Source organism: Equus przewalskii, chromosome 7, assembly GCF_037783145.1.
Source record: "Equus przewalskii isolate Varuska chromosome 7, EquPr2, whole genome shotgun sequence".
Lineage (NCBI taxonomy): Eukaryota > Metazoa > Chordata > Mammalia > Perissodactyla > Equidae > Equus > Equus przewalskii.
The window spans coordinates 78,043,753-78,052,190 of NC_091837.1; positions in this window are offsets into that span (position 1 = coordinate 78,043,753).

The following is an 8,438-nucleotide window of genomic DNA, read 5'->3' on the forward strand; positions in this document are numbered from 1 at the left end:
ATCAGCCATAGTGGAAGTATTTTCACCCAGAAATTGGCAAAAAAAAACCAAAATCAGGCGTTCTTCCTCTCTCCCCCTGATGAATTGTTTTTAAATATTCACTAGCATCTCAGTGCTCCTATTCATTAAAGAGTGAAGAAATCCGAAAGTGTTTATTATTATTATTAAAACTGAAGTATGATCTCCTGGGTAAGAGATGTCCACCTTTTTTGACAAAAACTGGAACATAGTCTCAGAACGTGTAAATAAAAGAGAGAAACTTGGATTTCCACCAAAGAAATGGGCTTTTTTTTTTTAAAGTTGTTAGGAGCAAAGCTATATTAAGATAATTCCTCTTTACTTGTTTTCTAATTAAACTAATTGAATTCAGAGCGTCTGGGGGAGCACAGGAGACATTTATCTCGAGGGGATGATGGCCTTGAAGCTCATGAATCCTCTTAGAGAGCTAAGAAGGCAAATCCCGGGATGCCCACTTGCAGCGGCCTTGACCCAACCCCCAGCCAGAGTTTGGCCCCTCCAGGATCCTTCTCCCCTCTACTGGTCAAGGGACAGTTACCAGGGAGCCGATACTCGCTTCATTCCCACAGCCCTCTATGACGTCAGGATTGTTAAAATGCTTTCTTCCCCGTACCACCCATATTCAGTGAGCCTGTTTGGCTCTATTTCTGGAATATTTCTCATATCTGGACATAATTCTCCATTTCTACTACATTGCAGGCCCCCGTCTTGTCTTGCTTGGACAGGCTTCTGAATTAGCCTTCTCACTGGTCTCTTTTCTGCTACTCTTAGCTTCCTACTCTCCACTTTCCTCTCAGCAGCCCGATAATCTTTCAAAAGTGTAAATCAGATCATGCCACTCCCTGCATAAAACTCTCTCAAGGCTTTCCATTAAACTTAGAATAAAATTCAAACTCCTTGCACCACTCTATAAGACTTACCCATTCCTCACTTCTCAAACAGCCTCATCGAACACTTCTGGCTACTCTCCTATCTGCTCCAACTTGCTCACTGAGCTATAGCCACATTGTCCTTTTTTCTCTTCTTGAAATCCTCTAAGCCCCTTCCTGCCTCAGGACCTTTGCACTGAGTATTCTCACTGCCTGAAATGCCCCCACTTAATGTTCACATACTCCTTCTTGTCATTTTATTTTTCTCATAGCACCTGCTACTCTCCAAAACTATCTCATTTATTATTTGTTTACTTGTTTGTTATCTGTCTGCCTTCATTAGAATCTAAGCTTCATGAGAATAGGGATCTTGTCTCTTGGATCCCTAGCATCAGAACATATGTTGCACATGGTGGTTGATTTAATGAATAACTGCAAGGAACTCTATTTTACAGATGAGGAAACAGGTTAAATAACTTGTCTAATTTCACACTGCTATTAATTAGCACGAGTATACATTTTTTTCACATTCTTATAATCATGCATCTGGAGCTTTTCTAAAATATTAATTATTTCCCAGGTGTTTGGAAAATGTCAAACTGCTTTGCTTTCCTTCCCAAATCGTCCACAGAAATCATTTGATCGCTTTCAAAAGTCAGTTCAGTCCACTCCAGTCCCGTTAGCATCAGCGCTGGCTGGGGTTTCCCCCACCGCCTTTGATGTGAGTCTTCGTCCAATGAGGAGCCGGCTGGGCTCCCTGCAAAGCCACTGCGCTCGGCTCAGAGCCCACCCCAGCCCGGCTTCCCTCCTAGCGGGGTGCACCATCTTAGGGAATGCCATTCTTTTCCTAAAGTGGCTCCTCATCCTCACTGCAGACTATTATCTTTATTTTATTTTTACAGCTGACTGCAGTTTTATGGACATTTGTTTGTCAATTTTTATTGTGCTTTGTCCTTTGACCCCGTAAGCCCTAATAGTGCTGATCTTATACGTCCTGACCAATCTAATTAGCCCCTTCTAACCACCAGATGCTTTCAATAGGGTTTTCAAGCTGCTCCCCAGAAGTGTCTTCATTTAAATATCAGGAGCTCACGGCTGGGACTGCAGGGTGTGTGTGCTGTAAGTTAGAGGGATGAGCTTTAAAGAAACACGGCTTGGAAATCTTTAAAGCTTTCTGAAATGACTTAAGAAGACAAGCAAGCATCTCTTTGTACATTTACACCGTCTTTCTATATCTCCAGGAATTACACACCATCTAAAAATTGTGTCTTCAGTTTATAGATGGAGTTGTGACAATATATAGTTTTCCAAGGATAGCAGCACTTTAAGGTAAAGAAATTAAACTTGGGTACATATGGATTTGTTAGCCTTGTATTTCTAAACTTTTGGTTAGGTTTGATATTTTTCCATAATAAAAGGGTTTTCTTAAAGGCAAAAAAAAAAAAAAAAAAAAAAAAAAACCCAAGAGTTTTCAAACTGAATTTAATTTGTATGATACTAAATTTTATTACATGCTCCAAACACAATTTTTGTAGCCCCCCAAACTGCTCTTTCTAATGCAGACAAAAACCTAAGGATGATTCAACAATTTCACTTCTGGGTGGAATTCCACCCAATTTCACTGAAAAAAATTGAAAGCAGGGCCTGGAATAGAAATTTGTACACTCATGTTCATAGCAGGGTTATTTACAATAGCCGAAGGTGGAAGCAACCCAGGTGTCCAGTGACAGATGAATGGATAAACAAAATATGGTGCGTGCAGACAATGGAATATTACTCAGCCATAAAAGGAAAGAAATTCTGACACATGCTACAACATGGATGAAACTTGAGGACGTTATGCTGAGTGAAATAAGCCAGTCATGAAAGGATGAATATTGTGTGATCCACTCATCTGGGGTTCCTATAATAGTCAAATGCATAGAGACCAAAAGTAGAATGGTGGCTGTGGGGAGAGGGGGATGGGAAGTTGTTGCTTAATGGATACAGTTTCTGTTTGGGAAGAAGAAAAAGTTCTCGAGATGGATGATGGTGATGATGGCACAACAATGTGAATGTACTTAATGTCACAGAACTGGACACTAAAAATGTTAAAGTGGTAATTTTTATGTGTATTTTACCACAATTAAAAAATAATAATATAAAAATTTTTACAAAGGAATAAAACAAAAGACAAAACCCAGGGAGAGTCTGAGTTCCACTGCAGTAAACCCTCAAAGGCTATTTACATGTTTTTTTTCAGTTTGCTATTATTTGAAAGAGCCACGTTATAATCTTGGAGAAGAAATTTTTGGTCGAGGTTTTCTAGGGATTTATGTTGTGACTATGGGAATACGTTTTATATCTCTAACATCTTCAGGGAGACATGTGGACGTCACATCTGTTGACAGTGACTGTGATCAAAACATGGATGGCCATGGGAGTGAGGAGGAGGAGGAGGAGGAGACAGAAATACTCCAGTGGGCCCAAGTCAATGACTAGTGGAGCATTCTGGGTGTAGCATCGCACTGGATCCGAAAGTCCACACAAAACGCTATGTGGGGCTTGAACACCTGGGAACACTAGTCTTTTAAACGCCTATGAGAACAAGAAGACACAAATTGTCTCTCCAGACTTCCTGTGGTTAGACAGGGAGTATATTTATTTCATTTTAACTTTTATATTTTTAGTTGCATTAAGAAATATGAAAGCCTCACAGAAATTTTCATTTTTTGTGGGAGTGATATTTATATAGTGTTCAAAATATTTATATACACATGAACACAAGAATATGAAAGAAATATCTGACCATTATTTGAACTATTGGACAGAGAAGAAAATGGGAGCTTAAAACACAGAGGGAATCCCAAACTTCATTTCGCCCATTTGTTTCAGCCTTTCTTCCTATCATATGTTTTTCACTAGACACTAGAGCTCCTAACAAGTAGAGATGTTCATTCTTCTGCCCCCAACATTTAATTATAAAATATAAAACATATGTTAAGAAAATTTTAAAACATATAATAAAGATGAAGGGATTATAAACACCATATACTCACCAGCTAGATTTTAAAATTAATATTTTTTAAATTGTTCTATTATATCAATTTATTCATGTATCCATCTCTCTATCTATCCATCAATCTCTTGTGTTTTCTGTACTTCTTAAAGTAGGTTGCAAATTTCAGTGCATTTCACCCCTAAATACACGAGGGCATGCATATCATTGGCTGGAGTTCAACATTTTTTAAGGATTCTATTTTTCTTTTCTAGTAAAATACACATATGGTGAAATGTAGAAATCTTAGCATAAATGAGTTTGACAAAAGCATATACCTTAAGATAGTTTTTTGCAGTGAACCCCTATGAAAACACAGTGAGTTACTGTCACCCCAGAAAACTCACGCATGCCGCTCCCCAGTCAGTGCTCACCACCATCCCTCTAGAGGCAAACACTTTTCCAGTACTTTTCACCATAGCTTAGTTCACCTGTTCAAGAATTTCTTACAAATGGAATCATATAGCACGAACTCCTTTGTGCAAGACTTCTTTCACTCCGCTTAATGCTTCTGAGGTTCATTCATTTTTATTGCTGAGGAGTATTCGTCGTGTGACTATTCCGTAGTTGTTTATCCATTCCTGGCTTGATGGACCACTGGACTATTTCTGCTTCCTGGCTATTCTGAGTAAAGCTGCTGCGAACATTCTTGTACCTAAATTTTTGAGGACATGTGCTTTCAAACTCTAAGAGTGGAATGCTAGCTCTAGTTTAGTTTAGTATGTTGCTTTTATATGAAACTGCTGGAACTTTTTCCAAAGGTGGTTGTACTAGTTAACACTCCTTCCGGTCATATATGAGAGTTCCAATTCCTTCACGTCCTCACCAACACTTGTTGGCAGTTTTTAAAATTTTAAACATTTTAGTGGGTCTCTGATAATACGTCGTTCTGTGACTTGTTTTAATTTTCATTTCCCCAACAATTACTTTGAGGACCTTTTAATACGCTTAGCCATTTGTATATCCTCCCTTGTTAAGCGTCATCTCAAATCTTTTGCTTTCCTTTTTTAAATTTGTTTTTTAAAATTTTATTGTTGAGTTGTAAGAGTTTTAAATACATATATTAATATAAATTATATATATTTCATATAGCTGTATCTGACAAAAGACTGAAACCTCAGATTCCAGTCTTTTGTCAGATATAAATATATGCAAATATATGTAATTTATATAAATTATTAGTTGATATATATATATATAAATTTGTGTAATTTATATATATATCTGTTGGATTCCAATCTTTTGTCAGATATACATTTTGGAAATATTTTCTCCCAGTCTGTAACTTACATGTGGCTTGTTTATAAACTTAACTTCTTTATATTATTCTTTCTTTTTATATTGCTGGACTTGATTTGCTATTAGTTGTTAAGGATTTTTCATCTTTATTCAGCAGGGATATTGACCTGTGATTTTCCATTTTTATAATGTTTTTGTCAGATTTTGGTGTCAGGGTATTTGCCTAATAAAATTACTTGAACAAATTCCGTCCTCCTCTATTTTCTGAAAGAGTTTGGGTAAAATTAAATATTAAATATTCCTTAAATATTTGACAGAATTCACCAGTGAAGCCATTTGGGTCTGGGTTCTTCTTTGCAGATAAGATTTTGAGAATTACTTCTATTTCTCCAATAAACATGGGGTTATTCTATTCTTCTTGTGTCAGTATTTGTAAGCTGTATTTTTTCAAAGAATTTGTCAAGTTCACTAAATTGTCAAATTTATTGGCATGAAGTTCTGCATAATATTTCCTTATTAAACTTTTAGTGTCTGTAGGATCTGTAGTATATCCCCTTTTTCATTTTTGATGTTGGTAATTTGTGTTCTCACTCTTTTTTTTCTTGAGCAGTATGCTCACGTCTAACAGGTCTGTTGATCCTCTTAAAGAACCTACTTTTGGGCTTTTTTCTTTTTCTTTTTCTGTTTTTTTTTTAAGACTGGCACCTGAGCTAACATCTGTTGCTAATCTTTTTTTGTTTTCTTCTTCTCCCCAAAACCCCCCAGTACACAGTTGTATATTCTAGTTATAGGCCCCTCTGGCTCTGCTATGTGGGATACCGCCTCAGCACAGCTTGATGAGCGGTGCTAGGTCCACACCCAGGATCCGATCTGGTGAACCCCTGGGCTGCCGAAGTGGAGCGTGCGAAGTTAACCACTCAGCCCCTTTTGTTTTTCTATTTCATTGATTTGTGCCCGTATCTTTATTATTTCCTCCCTTCTACTTACTTTCCTGAGTTACATTTTTATGAAGAGGACTTTTGTTTATTTGTTTGATTAGCTGTCAGCAAACTTGACTGGATACAAACTCCAAACTGTTTCCCATGGGTGGGCAGCCGCAGAATTCTCTGTTCAGCTGTTTAACCTTAACTGGGCTGCGTGGAGTCTGCCTCCTACATGTACAGGTCAGGGATCAGCCAGCATCTTGAACAGACTTCATACACAGAATTTAGGCCTGTCCTCCCATGGCTGTTTCCCTTCTGGAAATAGCTCTTTCACTTTATAATTCTGTGGTCACCCCAAACCCTGCCGGTTCTTGAGGCCAACACGGCTGCAGATTTTCTATCTGAGTTTTAGCATCTTACTTAGCTTGACAGGGGTCTGCCCTCAGATGAAACCTCTAAACAAAGGAAAGCTCACCAGTGCTTTTTCCTTCTTCCAAGTGTAGATTTGGTTCCCCTCCAGGGTTGACCTGCTTTGGGTTGCTCTCTGGGGCCTTCAGGCAGTTGTTTCTTTTGTATCTGGTGGGGAGTTTATAGTTGTTATCTGCAGGAGGGTTAATCCAGTAGGAGTGAATCCTCGGTTATCAGAAGCCGCAAACCCCCGGGTTGTTCGTTTTTAGTCTCACTCCTCTCCCTGTCTCTGATGGTCCTGTTTGTGGCGGCAATTTGACCAGATTTCTAGTGTCAGGAGCGCAAACTGACGTGCTTACGTAACTCACAAACTGGATTAGTTGGCCTCTGAATAACTGAGCTCATGACATCAATATGCTTTCAAAAGAAGATGGCCCGCTTCATTGTGCTGTAGGAGTGCGGATCCAGGTGGGGACTAGGTTAACTGTAGGCAAAACTGGGAAGTCCATGGAATTTGTCTTCCTGGAAATCATTCTTCAGCACCTCTCCGCACGGTCCTTAGGGTTCCTTCCTCCTGGCTGGAAATGCTCTGCAAACCCCTGGATTTTCTTTTCATGGGCAACCCTCTATGTTCCAGACCCTTCTCCCTTCTAGATCCTACCAAAACCCTCTGTCCCCTCTCCACCCCTGAGGCCTGTGTTCCTTTGCTCAACTGGAGTTAGTAAAGGGACAGAACCCTGATTCTGTGACAGTGACCACGGGCTAATGTGCTCTGTTTCACAAGATAAAGCTATATTTGATCTTGACCAACCTGAAACCATAGGATGAATGGCAGGAGATAAAGTAATCCAGCCCCTTCATTTTTACTACTGAGAAAATGAATTTCCAGAGAGGATAAATGACTTGTTCAAGGTCACGCAGAAGGGAATTGGAGGTTTTACCTGGAAAATAGAAAACTAAGTTGGGACCCCATCAAAGGCCCAAGTGGGAATTTGGATGTATCTGTCTAGCTCCACACAACAGAACCATGACAAATGGGTCAAAGATGCCGCCAATTTCAACCTAAGGCAAGAAAGCATTTTCTAACAATTAAAGGTGTCCACTCCATGAATGGAAAAGTTAGTGGCTGAATTCCTTTGAAATAGCAGATGGTGAATTCTGTACCACTGGAAATTTTCAGATAAGGCTCAACTAGGGTGTTGTAAAAGGATTGCCTTTATCTCTTTATTTATGGGAGTTTGGCATAGATTCTTTCCTAGTCCTTAACAATTGTTAGATACTTTGTTTTGGTGAAGGAAGATCCTTTTTTGTCCATCACATGACACAGACACCATCTGCCTCTAGAGGGGAAAGGCCTTCTGAATCCCCTAATACAGGCCCTCCCTCCTCCAACCCACAGGCATGTGGCTTGTGCAGATGGAGGGAAGGTGCTGCTGGTGTGCTGTGCTGTGGTGCAATATGGTGCACTAGGGGGTGAGGTTACGTGGCGTAACGTGGTGTGGCGTGTTGTGAGACTAGAGGAATCAGATAACCACGGCCAGAGTCCTCCAGCAGGTACGCTGCTCCACTGGGACGGGGACCAAACGCTACTGGAGCATATTGCTTGTCAAGATGAAGTGCCAGTAACTTAGTGATTTCCTTAACACCACTGGCTGCATCTTTTACAAGAAAGCAATTCTTCTGTGTCATCCTGCAGCTAGTCTGCGGGATAATTTGGCAGCCACAGTATTTTATGTCACAACAAAGTGTATAAATGCAAGGCCACGTGCATCACCCACCCATTCCACCCACGGGGATAATTATAGGGCAGAATCAGGCACTGAACTGAAAAGAAATCTTATCCATTATTTTATAGCTTTTAAAATCGTGAATATTTTAACATTCCCACTATAAAACAAATCGCGACTCACATGCCAGTTCTCATGAAAGACAAGCATGATTTAA